General features: G+C 42.9%; 1 protein-coding gene across 2 annotated transcripts in view; it reads left to right on the forward strand.

The window, feature by feature from the left end:
* Positions 1-249: 249 nt before the first annotated feature.
* tnnt1 (troponin T type 1 (skeletal, slow)) overlaps positions 250-17169 on the forward strand; it is a 58332-nt gene continuing 41412 nt past the window's right edge. Inside the window, exon 1 of one of the 2 annotated variants that reach the window (XM_043679618.1) lies at positions 250-289. The gene's annotated coding sequence lies outside the window, so the exon portion shown is untranslated. The remainder of the gene's footprint in view (positions 290-17169) is intronic. The other variant, XM_043679617.1, reaches the window with a different exon arrangement.

The raw sequence follows: 17169 nt of genomic DNA on the forward strand, positions 1-17169 counted from the left end.
CTTCTGCTGATCCCGTATACTGTATTATCAAACTTTCCCCTTGTTATCAGTCTCCATCCGCACCCAGCATCATTTATTTTTCTCTAACATGTAATTCTATTTAAAGGAACATACCAAATTTCCTCTTTGTTCTCCTATCCAAAGAGACCAGCCAAATAAAGACGGAGTGTCAGATTTCCCAGGCTAGTCTGTCTTGTAATTTCTGCCCTCTCCTCACTCTTTAACAGACACAGGAGGCATTCACATCCATCTCTCTCTCTCTCTTTTCCTTTCTCCAACAGCCTTTCAGGTAAGGCAAAGCTGTTTGTTTAATAGAGCTACCTCAACCTGACTTCTATAGTTACAGTACTGCTTTCCAATTTTCCCTCCTTTTTTGTGGTTTCCATTTAGGAGCCAAGTGGAAACCAAGGAGTGAAATCCAGTGGTGTTGGATCCTGGATCTGAAGATTAGATACTGAAATATTTCTCATTGATAACAAGGCTGGCCGTTATCAGGGATTATCTTGATTGCGGATTATGTTTGATGCAGATGATTCGAAAGGCCTCAATTTAATTTAATCACATGGACCTCCCTTTATTTTAAAGTGCAGTGAGTCAAAATTGACCATAGCAATAGAGTTTTACTCCACAGGGTTGATCATTAGAAGGAGTTTTTCGTCAGTGACTACGATCACTTAATAAGGATAATGAGTAGCTCAACTGTTCTCAGTATAGCATTAACTAACTAATGCCAAGTTGCTTGGTTTCAACCAGTTCTGAAGCTGCAAATATCCGCTTAGTTAGAAATACCAAAACAGATCACAAACTCCTGATTGCAATAGGCTTCCTGCCCCCACTTTGGGCAGATAGGGGTTCTGCAGGTATTGAGTGAGGATTGGGCTGCACTGTGATGTGTCAAATAGTATACTGACACTTGCTGTCTGAGCTCATCCATAAAGAATAGCAATTCAGATGTGGCATCAGAGCTCTTCTAGCTGAAGCCAATGGCAATAGGAGAGCAGATCAGTGCAGAAGAAACGATGTTTGCAATACAGGGAAGGGACAGCACCAGAAATAATTTTCATCATCCACTTAGAAATAAAACAATTGCTAAGCTCAATTTTTGCATCACTTTAATATCTAGCATGCTTCCTATTTTAAGTATCTATGTTTGCCCAACATCTGAGATTGTAATCATTAGTTATAAATGTTGAGTTCATGTTGGTGACTTATTCTAAAGTATTCTAACATTTGATAACACTCCCCTTCTTCCTCAATATGTTGTTGAGATTATCTGAGATTTTACACAGATGATATTACACATATGGAATGGATTGTGCAGTGGAAGTGAGTGAGACAAGTACATTAACAACATTTAATTGGCATTTGGACAAATATGTGGATAGGAAAGCTTTAGAAGGATATGTGCCAAGTGCAGGGAAATGGGGTTAGCGTGGATGGACATTTTGGTCGGCATGGACCAGTTTGGGCTGAAAGATCTCTCTCCGTGCTGTTGGACTTTAGTGGGCAAGTTGTTGGAGGGAATCCCGAGGGACAGGATGTTCATGTATTTGGAAAGACCAAGACTGATTAGGGCTAGTCAACATGGCTTTGTGCGTGGAAATCATGTCTCACAAACTCGATTGAGTTTTTTGAAGAAGTAACAAAGAGGATTGATGAGGGCAGAGCTGTTGAGGTAGACTTCAGTAAGGCATTCGACAAGGTTCCCCATAGGAGACTGGTTAGCAAGGTTAGATTTCATGGAATACAGGGAGAACTAGCCATTTGGATACAGAACTGGCTCAAAGATAGAAGACAGAGGGTGGTGGTGTAGGGTTGTTTTTCAGACTAGTGGCCTGTGACCAGTGGAATGCCACAAGGATCAGTGCTGGGTCCACTAATTCTCATCATTTATATAAATTATTTGGATGTGAACATAAGAGGTATAGTTAGAAAGTTTGCAGATGACACCAAAATTGGAGGTGTAGTGGACAGTGAAGAAGGTTACCTCAGATTACAATGGGATTTTGATCAGATGGGCCAATGGGCTGAGGAGTGGCAGATGGAGTTTAAGTCAGGTAAATGTGAGGTGCTGCATTTTGGGAAAGCAAATTTTAGCAGGACTTATACACTTAATGTTAAGGTCCTTGGGAGTGTTGCTGAACAAAGAGACCTTGCAGTGCAGGCTCATAGCTCCTTGAAATTAGAGTTGCAGGTAGATAGGATAGTGAAAAAGGCATTTGGTATGCTTTCCTTTATTGGTCAGAGTACTGAGTACAGGAGTTGAGAGGTCATGTTGTGGCTGGACAGGACATTGGTTAGGCCAGTTTTGGAATATTGCATGCAATTCTGGCCTCCTTCCTATTGGAATGATGTTGTGAAACTTGAAAAGGTTCAGAAAGGATTTACAAGGATGTCTCCAGGGTTGGAGGATTTGAGATATAGGGAGAGGTCGAATAGACTGGGGCTGTTTTCCCTGGAGCGTCGGAGGCTGAGGGGTGACCTCATAGAGGTTTATAAAATCATGAGGGGCATGGGTAGGATAAAGAGACAAAGTCTTTTCCCTGGAGTGTGGGAGTCTAGAACAAGGGGGCATAGGTTTAGGGTGAGAGGGAAAATATATAAAAGAGACCTAAGGGGCACCTTTTTCATGCAGAAGGTGGTATGTGTATGGAATGAGCTGCCAGAGGAAGTGGTGGAGGTTGGTATAACTGCAACATTTAAAAGGCATCTGGATGGGTATATGAATAGGAAGGGTTTGGAGGGATATGGGATGATTGCTGGCAGGTGGGCCTAGTTTGGGTTTAAGTATCTGGTCAGCATGGACAAGTTGGACCAAAGGGTCTTTTTTCCGTGCTGTATATCTCTATGACTCTATGACTTTGTGATAACCATGATGAGGGAACTGGAAACCCAAGACAGTTGCCATATACGTGAAAGGGACACGACTGCAAGAGTGTGACTGTTTAGGTGGCAACAAGTTGCAATGATATAGCCCCTCAGAGTCCCAAGGTGGTTTACAGGAATGTAATCAGACAAAGGTTGACACCGATCCAAAGAAGAAGGTCAAGTTGTCCAAAAATTGATCAAAGACATCATCTTTCAGAAATATCTTGGAGGAAGAGAAACAGCTGGAGGCCCTGGGAGGTATAGGGAGGTGATTTCAGAGGTTAGTACTGTGACTACTGAAGGTAAGGTTGGCAAGCATGGGGTGAAGGAAGTGAGTGATGTAAAAGTAGCCAGAGTAGAAGGAATTGCAGGCTTATCTCAGCGTACTATGGATTGGGGCGGCACGGTGGCTCAGTGATTAGCACTGCTACCTCACAACACCAGGGTCCCAGGATTGATTCCAGCCTCGGGCGACTGTCTGTGTGGAGTTTGCACATTCTCCCTGTGTCTGTGTGGGTTTCCTCCGGGTGCTCCGGTTTCCTCCCACAGTCCAAAGATGTGCAGGTCAGGTGAATTGGCTATGCTAAATTGCCCGTAGTGTTAGATGCATTAGTCAGGGGTAAATGTAGGGGAAGGGGTCTGGGTGGGTTGCTTTTCGGAGGGTCGGTGTGGACTTGTTGGGCCGAAGGGCCTGTTTTCACACTGTAGGGAACCTAATCTGAAAAAAAAGGAGAGGCAAGGTCATACAGAGCTTTGAACATAAAGAATTTGTGTCATATGAATTATCTGCTTCTGTGAGTGTCATCAAACTCAGATTAAAAACCATATGGGAAACCTATCTCTTTTTCCCTTCTGAACATGTAAGATTTTCACTTTATTTCTCCCATATTCTCACCGGTGTGAGTAATCAGATTCAGTGACAGAAGTGCGTGCTTCAAATGATTAGGAAGTAAGTGTTGAATTTTGTTTCTTGTCTGAAGACAATTGTCAGAAGTCACCAGGTTATAGTCCAACAGGTTTATTTGAAATCACAAGCTCTCAGAGCGCTGCTCCTTCTCAGGTGAAGTTCCATGGCTGCCCTCAGCATGCTGCAATGCTGCAGTGAATCCCTTTGCAAACTGGAGGAACAACATCCCATCCTCAGACCAGCACTTTACAACCTTCTGGACTTCATACTGAGCTCAACACTTTCAAATTGTGAACTAACTCCCAATCCTTCCCTTTCTTGTAGCTTTATCTGCTACATTCTCTGTCAGCATGTTCGCTCCCCGTACCCCAGTGGGACTGTCTGTTCTTTCCAGTCTGGCAGATAGACACACCATTGTTCTCACTTTCCAATCACTTAATCTGAACTATCAACATCCTTTCTCCCCAGCACTCCAACCACCCCCACCCCCACCCCGCCACTGTAGCAGAAATGCTGCCTCCTCCACCCTTCACTTCAGCTCCGAAGAGTCATCTAGACTCGAAACATTAACTCGCTCTCTCTCTGTGTGAACACTGCCTAACCCACTGTGATCTCCAGAATTTATTGCTTTCAGTACAGATTCCAGCATCTGCAGTAATTGGCTCCTCAAATATTGTGCATTCATTATCTGTGTTGACAAATCCCCTATAGTTTACTATTCCAGACACATAAATGTTGCACAGCTGCACAGACCAGACTGTATTCCCATGAGTCTAGAAGACTGAGAGGTAATCTAATTGAGGTGTTCAAAAGTATTAAAGGACATTGTGGGATCGTAAGAGGAACTATGTCATCTGGTAAGGAACAAGAGGGCAAGATCTTAAAATGAGACCCAGGTTGATTAGGAAACAATACTTCATTCAAAGATTATTGGGAATCTGGAACATTCAACAACGTTTGAGGCTAAGGTGTCAATTGAAATTTCAAAAGTGACATTTTCTCTGGACAATGATATTACAGTTCACAGAGCAAGTCCACAAAATGAAGATAGAGGTGGCCTATTTGAATTGCAGAACAGGGCTGAGAGACGTCCTCCTATTCCTTTCCTCCTATGAATGCAGAATTTTATAAATTTCTTTGTGTGTTGTTGCACAGGTTAGTAAATTGTCAATGTCACCAAGTGGAATAATTGGCTGGATATTATTTGCTTCTGTCATATTTAGTGGGTGAGAGGCATATAAAATATAACGGATGCCCATCCTATCACAGACCCACCCAACCCCAAGCTCACCCCTATGAGGTGGGAAATGGCAGAGGCTGGAATCAATAGCCCTACCATTGACGTAAATCAATATTCCAGGGTCAACCTGAGCCTATTAAAAGTTCTAAGAGAAAGTGAGGACTCCAGATGCTGGGGACCGGAGTCAAGAGTGTGGTGCTGGAAAAGCACAGCAGGTCAGGCACCATCCGTGGAGCAGGAGAATCGACGTTTCGGACATAAGCCCTGTGCTTTTTCAGCACCATACAGTTAAAATTTCAGCTGACCCCAATATCGTCCGGCCCACACTACAATATTGTGGGCATGGGCAGGATGGTGGGAGTGAGCAATCGTTTTAAAAAAATGTTTGTAAAATAGTGGGGAGGAAGTGGGTTACTATCTTTGGACTGAAGTTCTGTCTGCGGTGTAGGAGATTCAATACGTCCCTTCATTCCTACCGACTCAGACCTGGCACTACTAGGGTCAGACATCCTACCACTAGGAGGCAGGAGACGCAGCCTGTATCCTTTCATAGAATCCCTAATGTGTGGAAGCATCTGAAGGGCATTCCTCTCAGACTCACCCCCAACTCTATCCCTGTAACTCTACATTTCCCATGGCTAATCCACCTAACCTGCATATCTTTGGACTGTCGGAGGAAACACACACACGCGCAGAGAATGCGCAAACTCAGCACAGACAGTTGCCTGAGGCTAGAATCGAACCCAGGCGCTGTGAGGCAGCAGTGCTAACCACTGAACCACCGTTTCTGGCAGAGCAGAGATGTTTTACAAGTTAATAATCATGTGCCACATTAGACTATATCAAAATTAACCATGTAGAGTTGTAATATATATTTCTTAACATTGATGTCTTCATTCACATGAGGACAAAGCAAAACTGACGAAAATATATCTTGAAAAATCTCTTGGTTCATAAGAAATAGAGGCAGAGATAGGCCTCTTGGCCCATTAAAAGGTCACTCATTTTCCTACCTGACCCCATAACCCTTAAATTGCCTTTTGATTGAAAACCTGTCTGTCAGTTTTGAATATTATTCAATAGACTAACCTTCAGTATACTCTGTAGAAGAAAATTCTAAAGATTAATTTCCCTTTGAGAATATAAGTTTTCCTTATTGCTTATTTAAGTGGGGACCTTGTATTTTGAACCTTCATTGTGCCCTAGTTCTAGATTCTCGTACAAGAGAAAACATCCTCAGCATCTACTCTATTGCATCCCCTCAAAATCTGATTTGTTTCATAGAATCAATACAAAGTGGAAGCAGGCCATTTGGCCCATCAACTCACAGCAACCCTCTGAAGAGCAGCCCACACAATCATCGTAGCCCTGCATTTCCCATGGTTAATCCATCTAACCTGCACATCCCTGAACACAATGGGCAATTTAGCATGGCCAGTCCACCCAACCTGTACATTTTTGGACTGCAGAAGGAAACCAGAGCACCTGGAGGAAACCCAAGCAGACACAAGAAGAATGTGCAAACTCCACACAGACAGTCACTTGAGGGTGGAATCAAACCTGGATCCCTGGCAGCCGTGAGGCGCAGTGCTAACCACTGAGCTACCATGCCACCTTTCGATATGATAACCTCTCATTTTTCTGTACCCTATGAGTAGACCCAATCTGTATACCCTTTCCTCATAAGACAAACATCTTCATCCCAGGAATCAGCCGAGTTCTGTACTGCTCTGTACTGCTTCCAATAAGAAAGTGGCTTACCAGCACCTTCTCAAAGGTGTTTGGGAATGGAAAAAGATACCGGCCCAGCCAACGAAGCTCACATTCTATGAACAAATTTTCAAAAAGTATGACCCTCCTCAAGTAATGAGACCAAAACTCTGCACAGTACCCCAGATATAATCTCAGCAATGCCCTTTACAGTTGTAGCAATTGCTACATTTGAGGAAACAGAGGATGGTGGGAATCTGAAATGGACTGACCAAAAGGGTAATAGAGGCAGGAAACCTCACACCCTTTATATGGATGAGCATTTGAAATGCCATATTAGTCAAGGCTATGGGTCAGGTGCTGAAAAGTGGGATCTTCTGTCCTTTATGACTTCCCCATTTTTATATTTCATTCCCCTTGCATTAAGCTAACACTCCATTTGTCTTCCTAATTACTTGCTGTATGTGCACGCTAACCTTTTGTGATTCATGTACAAGGTCACCCAGATCCCTTAGTGTATGTTGCACCATTTTACAGTTTCTACCATTTTAAATAGCATTCTGAATTTCTGCTCTTCCAGCCAAAGTGTGGAATATTGCATCTGGCAATGATTGTGAAACAGCAACTGATGCCGTGTATGGGCACAGTTTGATGTCAATCTTGTCCTGGTTCAGTCTAAGTGTGCACATGGAGGAATAGAAAGAGAAACTTTTGTTTTCAGATACACTTCTTTGCAGGTTAAGTGCACAACTATACTTGTGTCATTCTAATACAGGGTGATGTTGAATCCAGCTCAATGTTTCATAATATGCTGGAACTAGTTTCCATTATGGAGTGTTATCTGGTGCCTCCAACTATAGGCTTAATGAAGAAAAACTTGCATTTATTTAACATTTTTCATGAGTTCAAGATGTGCCAAAGTGCCTTACATCAATAAAGAACTTTAGAATTGTAGAAATTGTTTTAATGTAGGAATCATGGCAGCCAAGATCCCACAATCCGAAATGTAATAATGACCAGATTTGGGTCTTTAGTACCCTTAAAGTCAAAGTTCTGGAATTACCTCCCTAAGGGCATTGTGTGTCAACCCACAGCAGGAGGACTGTGGCAGTTGAAGAAGGCTGCTCACCACCACCTTCTCAAGGGGCAATTAGGGACGGGCAATCAATGCTGACCCAGCCAGCAACACCCACATCCCATAAATGAATATTTTAAAAATTGACAAATCAATATTGTGTGGGATACCAGAGAGCAGTCCCTTCTTTTTCATTGCCTCGAAAGAAGTGCACAGAAGACCTTGTCTGACCTCACCAATGTTGCATTTTCAACATCTCTCACAGACAGACGAATGCCAAATGACCCAAAAGGAGGACTTCTAGCTCAGCATCTTCTGACTGAAAGGTGAAGGTGCTACCAGCTGAAAATTATCACATCACTGTTTCTAGGAATTTGCTGTGTGCATCCTGGCCACAATATGTCCTACCATGTATTTCAAACGTACTTAATTGACTATAAAGCACTTTGTGTAGGTTCTACCAGATGTCATTCAAATGAATACCCTAGACATATTGCTGTAGTTATTGCAACAGCATGCGTAGTGCACTGTTCTCTTTCGAATCTTGTCCCATGGTGTTTTCAACAGATAAAGCTAGTTGAGATAGCATTTGAAGGTTTTTTGGGTGGTCAATTTGAGATGCATTTGGAAGGTTTAAAGACTTGATCAGTAACATGTTACTCAAAGTAACAAATTGAATCTTAAATGGCAGTCACACAAGCTCAGGAGTGTTTCTTACAGGTAACACTCTTGGGACAATAGGACACATTTCTCCAGGGTGCCACCAAAATATCCGAGACTGTCTTTTCTTTATTCATTCTTGGGATGTGGGTGTCGCTGGCTGGGCAGCATTTGTTGCCTGCTTCTAGTTGCCCTTGAGAAGGTGGTGGTGAGCTGCCTTCTTGAACCACAGCAGTCCATGTGCTGCAGGTAGACCCCACTGCAGTTATGGAGGGAATTGCAGGGTTTTGACCCAGCGACACTGAAGGAACAGCAAAATATTTCCAAGTCAGGATGGTGTGTGGTTTGGAGGGGAACTGCAATCTTACAAGGAATGCAGATGTGAATGTGAAGTCCTTATTTCATTGTATAGTAGACAGTGCACATTGGATCATGGAGATTATAAAGTACTTCTTTTCCATTATATATGCATTCGGATTGTACAGAGCCATGCAGATCACCTTTGGTCATCTGTGCAGCAGCCAATGTACATCTTTTAAATAGTGTAGAAGGTCAAAAGACAAAGGCATTCCAGATTCTGTCTCATCCCCAAAATAGTTACAAGGATTCCAGGAATGAAATAACAGTATTGCTTACAACTGTCTGAAACTTTGGGCAGCAGCACTAAACTCGAGTTACCCATTGGAAATTGTGAGAAATTCTTGAAATCTATCATCCTGACAAACATGAAGGAGCCATTTTACAGATCCAAGTACATGCGACAAATCCTGGTACAAGCAAAGGATGCATAATAAGCTCCTGAACCCCTGAATTCTTCCAAAAGCTAAGTCATTTATTCTATTGGAATAATTCCATTTAATTAACAGCAACCTAAAACTATACAAAGCATTGGCCAAACCAAGCTGGAAAATTGTGATCAGTTTTGCTCCCTTGTCTGTGGAAAGATATATTTGCATTAGAAGCAATCCAGAGAAGGCAGATCCTGGGAATGGAAGAACTGTCGTTTGCAAGAGGTTGAGTAAGTTGGCCTTGTACTTATTGGAGTTTAGGAAAAATGAGACATGACCTTGTTGAAACACACAAGATTATTAGGGAACTTAACAGGATAGATATAGAAAGGTCATTTCCCCTTATGGGAGAGTCTAGGGCCAGAGGGCATAATAACAAAATGAGGTATCTACACAGAGATGATTAGATTAGATTCCCTACAGTGTGGAAACAGGCCCTTTGGCCCAACAAGTCCACACTGACCCTCTGAAGTGTAACCCACCCAGACTTACTTCCCTCTGACTAATGCACCAAGCATTACAAGCAACTTAGCATGGCCAACCCACCTAACCTGCTCACCTTTGGATTGTGGGAGGAAACCAGAGCACCCGGAAGAAACCCACGCAGACACGGAGTCTGCAAACTCCACACAGACAGTCGCCCGAGGCTGGAATCAAACCTGGGTCCCTGGTGCTGTGAGGCAGCAGTGCTAACTACTCGGCCACTGGATGGTCAATACATGAATGAGCCGTGGTATCTCCCAAGGTAAAGAAGGCTACCTGAGCCGAAAATTGCCAACAATAGATTAATAGCCTCAAACAGGTGGCAAAGAGGAAAGTGAACACAATAAATTCAATTCATATCAAAGCAGAAAACGTTGATTTGAGCGTTGGCATGTTCAGACCCATCAAGGAGTATGTCCCAGAGTATGAGCAGTATGGCAAGTATATTTTTTATTTTGTAAAAATTAGATAGGCTGATTTGAACAAATTGCAAGAATTTTACTTTTCACATCCAATAAACCAATGAAGTCACTTCTTCGGTGACAAGTTGTAGAGGGTTGATTCTTCCAGCTGAGTGGAAGAAATCCCTCTGGGAGTCCAGCCTATGGGATCTGCTTTCAATCAGAATCAAATGAAATTTGTCATCTTTAACCTTCCCGTTCCTTTGCGAATATCTACCTGTCCACCTGACAAGTGCTTATTTGGAGATCGAATTTCTCCTTTTCATCTATTAGCATCAGTCTCAGAGTTACATTATCAAGGTCTGTGTACATTTCTAAGACTCCATAAATTATCCCATGTTTAACTGTAATAGCTGAATAAGCTGGGGCTATTCTCCTGGGAGCATTGGAGACTGATGGGTGACCTTATAGGGGTTTATAAAATTATGAGGGGCATGGATCGGATGAATATCTAAGGTGTTTTCCCCATGGTAGGGGAGTGCAAAACTAGAGTGCATAGGTTTAAAGTGAGAGAGGAAAGATTTAAAAGGGACCTAAGGGGCAACTTTTGCATGCACTGGGGTGATGTGTGTATGGAACGTGTGTATAGGATATCTAGTTGACATGGATGAGTTAGACTGAACGGTCTGTTTCTGTGTTTTATAGCTCTATGACTCTATGCTGCAGATCCATATCTCAAATGAACTCGTAGTCCAAATCATTAATGAAACAACATTCCTTACTCTGCATAAGGAGATAGCTGCATCTAGCTTTGTCGACTTTTCTGTATTCCACAGATTACTTATCTTGGGTGATATAGATCTTTCACGAACAGAAGGGCCAAGATTAGCTATTGAAGATGATTCGGCCAAAACACGAAGTCCATCTTTTTTCCAAGCCTTAGGTATAGTTTCTCCAGAGCATGCTATTGAGCAGTGATCGGATGTGACAGGCAGGACAAGTATTACCTGTTGAATGTGCATACCAATATTCCAGAGGTTACTGGTGAAGAGCTTAGTCAATATGTCAGATTTGGTCACATTTCACAATATTGTGCAATTGGACAGGGATAAAATTGGCAGAGACGTCTCATACCAATCTGCTCACACCAAGTTCAAAGCAAGTCTTCTGAATAGAAAACAAAGAACTGCACTTGCTGGGAATTGCTGGAGAAACCCAGGAATCTGGTCTGGCAGCATCTGTGGAGAGATTAAAGCAGAGTTAACATTTAGAGTCCGGTGACCCATCTTCAGAAAAGTTCTGAAGAAGGGTCACCGGACTGAAAATATTAATAAGATTCCCGAGTGCTGCTTTAGAATATTGCCACTCTAAGTTCTGCCGAAATCTGTAAAAGCCTATCTGTGTGGTTTCTGATAGAGTCATTGAGATTTACAGCTCAGAAACAAACCCTCAGTCCAACTTGTCCTTGCCAACCATATATCCTAAATTAATCCAGTCCCATTTGCCAGCAATTGGCCCAGATCCCCCTAGAACCTTCCTATTCATGTACCCATCCAGATGCCTTTTAAATGTTGTAATTGTACCAGCCTACACCATTTCCTCTGGCACTACATTCCATACCATGTGAATGTCAGCATCTATTATCTCTCATAGTTGTGGTGGCAAAAAACCCAAAATCCATAGTTAGTTTTTTGGGAATCTGTGAATAGAATAACCACAAAATATCATTCACATTACTTCAATGTTCTATCTTTGATAACTTCCTGCAGTATGCGTTATCCACTCATTTCTAATGTTGCAAGGAGAGATACAGATTAAGTATACAATGTTCTGAGTGACTTGTGTTTTTTTCATTTTGTATTCCTTTGACAAGGCCTATGAAAAATTGTCTCCCTTCATCTCTGCATTTCTTTTCTGTCATATTGTCCTCCTACTGTGACACTCCTATCCACCCCAATGTGACAATACAATGGCTTTTAGTTCTGTACTGCAAGTTCCCATGCAAATCTTCCTTACTTCCTTATTATTCCTCATACATATGTCTCTCCTCATCACTGTTATGAGTAAGTCAGTAGTTGGCTGCTATAAACATACGGCTAATTTTCAACTGAGTCAACCATGATTCCTGTTTGTTTGTAGATACAGAGCCAGCTGGGCTGTGAATCTTTCCATTGTTGAATGTCCTTTGGACAGTCGCTGGGTTTACAATTGTCATGTGAACCAAGAAACATAGGAGCAGAATTAGACTGTTTGGCTCATCATGTCTGAAACGCCATTTAAATGTGGCTGATATGTTTCTCTACCCCATTCTCCGACCTTCTCCCCATAGCCTTTGATCCCCTTTCCAATCATACCTATCTTTGTTTTAAATACACTCAATGACTTGGCTTCCATAGCTGCCTGTGGCAATGAGTTCAACAGATTCACCACCCTCTGGCTGAAGAAATTCCTCCTCATCTCAGTTCTAAAAGGTTGTCACTTCACTCTGAGGCTATGCCTTTGGCTCCTAGTTTCTCCTAATGGCATAAACATCTTCTCCACATCCACTCTATTCAGACTTCCCAGAATTCTCAGAATGTAAGATTTAATTGTTTCCTTCCTCCTCTTTCTGAGTTCCATTGAATTGACCTGGTTTCCTCAACCACTCCTCACATGACAAGCCCTTCGTCCCCAGGATTATTCTTGTAAACCTCCTCTGGACACCCTCAAACACCATCAAGTCCTTCCTCAAATAAGGGCCCAGAACTGTTCACAATATTCCAAATGTGACCTGACCAGACCCTTATACGGCCTCAGCAGTACATTTCTGTTCTTGTATTCTAGCCATCTTGAGTTGAATGCTAACATTGCATTTGCCTTCCTAACTGCCAGCTGAACCTGTATGTTAACCTTAAGAGAATCCTAAACCAGGACTACCAAATGAAATAACTCAACAGAAGCAGGTATCCCAGGACCAAGTCATCCTTTATTTAAACATCCAGCTCCCTCAGAGCCAGCTCTCAGTGTCAACAGAACCTTTTACACAGCTGTTTATATTTGTCAGCCAGGGCTCCCTGATTGGACCAGACTAAAAGCCCCAATCATGGAACTCACATTCTATGAGGTCCTCCTGGCTGACCTTGTTACAATCACTACATTCCTCCCCCTCTGGGTCTGTAGACAAAGGCCAGTTCTTTTTTTTTGTGCCCCCCTGGGGCATTTTAGCACAGGGTCAGGCTCCTGAATTCTGCCTCTGAAACAGGCAGTAGCTCATCTCTTGCACCTGCAGTGTCTCAGAAAAAAATAATTCTCCTCTTCAGGCAGCAAAGGCATCAAGGTGGCCATGTCCATCTCAGATGAAGAGGTATCATTAATGCTCGACGGAGAGAGAGAGAAAACCCACGAGTTCCAGAACAATAGGAAAGGCAGTCGAGGAGCCAGGCATGTTTTGCTCCTACATTGTTTGCAAGTTTGCAGCTTTTGTATGCCCCATGTGGTTGCTCAGGGCTGTCACACTTATCCAAACTTTACACATCACTGGACCTGACCTTGTGTTGACCATGCCTTTACCCATGCAGGGCCTTACCTATGGTTCCCGCACCAAACTTTGTCCCCTGAAGTAAACTGTCTGTCTTCCTTAGCGGAGTGTTGATATCTGGAATTCATGTTCCTGATACTATTTCACACTTGCCCCCCATCCCCCAGGTCTGGGAAGATCAGATTTAACTTGTTGCAGACTCTTCTCCCCATCAGCAACTCTGCTGGAACTATCCCTGTAGTTGCATAAGGGATGGTCCTATAATAAATAGAAACCGGGACAATTTGGTATCTCATGAAGCTGCCAGGCTGTTCCTTTAAGACTGTCTTCAAAGATTGGACTGCTCCTTCTGCCAGACCATTGGGTGATCAATGGAATGGAGCTTTTATGTCAAATGCCACTCAAATACTCAAATTTCCTGCTGGTAAATGATGTCCTGTTATCTGTGACCAACACATCTGGGCGTCCATGTATTGCAAAAAACGTGCATAATTTTTTTATTGTCATCCCTGTGTTTGATGAATGAATTCCATAAATGTCCAGCCATTTTGAGTGGGCGTTCACAATGCCTAAGAACAATGAGCTCATGAAGGGACCTGTAAGCAAGTCCAAGGTTGACCCAGCCATTCCTATGAATGTGGGGGAGCTGCTGGCAGTAATGTTTGTCCTTGTTGGCATCTGGGCACTGCCTCACCAAAGCAGCTATGTCTGCATCCAATCCTGGCCAGCAGACATAACTGCTGGATGATTCTGTTGGAGTTTAGCCAGTATCTGGCACTGATCTTTGCTTGGGATGATCACTCTTGATCCCCCTAATAATATGCCAACCTCTACTGTGATCTGGTCTCTCCGAGTCCAAAAAGGTTTCCGTTCTGGTTGTGACAGCCCTTTGGTTTCCCCCATCACCACCGACTGTTTCAGTTTTTCCAGGAACAGATCTTTCTGTTTCGAACATCTGATATTGTCAGATGTGACTGGAAGTGTGTCTAGAAAACTTAAACCCATTACGGACTCTTCCAGTTGCGGTACCACTGGTGGTGTATCAGCCAATGGGAAACAGCTCAGTGCATCCTTTATTTTGATTGGTTCTGATTTGGATGTTGCTAAGCAATTTAGCTGTTCCAAGCCAGATGCAGGTGGGATTTCTAGGGTGTGCACTCCCTTGGATACCGGCTTGTGACTTCTCTTACTCAATTTAGGTCTAGTGGGACTCTTGTTGTCTCGAGTCTGCATATTGGCAGCAACTACAATGGATTGCTGGTGCAGATCCTGCAGAAAATTTTAACTATTTGGCCAAGGTTTGGCTTTGTTTTGGGGTTTTAATGTGGGCTGACCTCGAGTCCCTCTGTTCAGGATATGTCCTGAGTGAGACTATACAATTGCCTTCACGCAAGTGGTATTCCCCAAGCTGTCTCTCTCTCGCTCTCTTTCTGAAAAACTTCCTGAAGATCTTTTAATCTATCATGGCTCTTCAACTTTTTTTCTTCCCATCTTAGACCGAGTTTAGTGAAGTGATCACCCAATCTGCCTCTCGTCTTCCAGCGTAAAGGAGACTGCACGTTAGCAACAAACTAACAACATTAAATTGAAAGAAGCACGAGTAAATCATTGTTTGGCCGGGAAGGAGTGTTTGTGGTCCTTGAAAGAGAGGGAGTGAAGATCAGGTTTTACATTTGCTGTGTTACCTGGCAAGGTTCTACGGGAAGAGGAGTGGTCTTGGGGATAATTAAAGAGAAATCTGGGTGTGGTGGAGGGAACCATGCTACAGGGGGGGCGTCTCATCGGATGTGATGTCATGACAACTGATCCATTGAACGTATCTGTAGGGACGCTGGGGAGCCCTGACTTGGTTCTGGGCAGGAGCTGGTGAAGAGGTGATTACAAATGGCACAAGAAATGGGTTTTGTACAGATGAAAAGCCAGTCACCGTGGCCAAAAAGGAATCGTCATCTCTGGGAAGGGATGACATACATGAAGTACTTGATGAAGGCTGCATTGTTTGAAGAGATGCAACAATGATGATAAACTGATGGAAAAGAATTAAGTCCTGACAAGAAAGTGGAGTGGGAAGAAAGTGCAGCTTATTCCTGTGTTAATATTTTTATAAGTCACTATACAGGGCTGCTCTCTCATTAGAGAGAGAGAGACAATGGCTAGCTGTTTCACCTGAGGGTCACCACACCTCAGATGAGGGGAGAGGTTGAGAACGTGGGACCTTTATGGTGACCTCAACTTGAGTGGGAATTGAACCCAGGCTGTTAGAATCATTCTTTATCAGAAAACCAGCCAACCTCTAACTGGTCTAACTGACCCCTTGAGAACTAAAGTGATTCAATAATTTTTTTAATGAAGCACAATTTCTTACCATGCCCATTATTATTCTTCTGGATTGCTCATGGGATTTCAGTTTTTAATTCATGGGCAATCAACAGCAGTCTCAGAGGGTGGGAGACTGTTTCTCACAGCCTGCTATGTTGCACAGGAGGGCTGAGATAGATAATGGCAAAAAGGCTGTGGGTGTGCATCAGATTCCTCTCGTTCACAGCTGCAGGAAAAATGACAAGGTTGTCGAACGACCTTTTAACTCAGCCAGTGTGTTCTCTTTTCGGTCGGAAAGCATTTCAAGCACATTCTTCTGGGATTAAGCCGTTCATTCAAAACCTCACCGATTTCTCAGAATAGCCCTGATCCAGCAATGAGGGTTACAAGAGATGAGTTTGTGTATTCCATATTGTATTTCTGAGACCTTGCTGACCAAATGTAGAATACAGCAAGAGGGATTATGTCAACCAGAGTAGCATTGTGTTCCCTGAGGATGCGGAACCTGATAGGAGCAGTGAAATGCCCAGCTGTCAATAGAGTGTTGAGAAAAGACTCATACTCCTTTAATGGTGCTGTTCCTGAATTGTTGGAGTCATGGAGAGTTGGCCAAGGTTTGGGAGGGTTGAAAATAAACTGAATAACTGAAATACAATCAGACTTTTATATTAAATCCCGGCTCATTATTCAGTAATGTAACCTTTCAAAAACATTCAAAGTTACAACAACAAAGTCATTCATATGCAATGCAAATGGCATTTGGCTCCTACCTGACTGAGCTCTGGAACACATGTAGAGGGACCTTAAAAACTGGTGTGATTTGCATTTGCCCTGGACCATATCTATCCCATTGTTCTCATCCCATTTGCTTCTTTTCCCTTCCAAGACAGAAAAGGTTCCTTTCACCTTCCCACTACATTCAACAATCAGTCTCTCTCATTTCTACTTTCTCTACAGCAATGCCAGTAGCAATGCTACATTAACACCTAGCGGCTTTGACTTATCTGATAGTGCAATAACGTGTTGGTTGTCAGTCTGTGACACTGACTGGTACCCATTCACCAACATAGCTGTGCGTTGGCAGATTGTGAATCATTTCCTGGTCAGTGACAGACCATGCATTGATACTTAGCGAGTGACCCTTCCCAAATTGGTGACCTATTCAAAGGTGTGCTATGCATTGATGCCTGTACAATGGCAA

The sequence above is a fragment of the Chiloscyllium plagiosum genome, chromosome 39 (assembly GCF_004010195.1).
Source record: "Chiloscyllium plagiosum isolate BGI_BamShark_2017 chromosome 39, ASM401019v2, whole genome shotgun sequence".
In the NCBI taxonomy this organism is placed as follows: Eukaryota; Metazoa; Chordata; class Chondrichthyes; order Orectolobiformes; family Hemiscylliidae; genus Chiloscyllium; species Chiloscyllium plagiosum.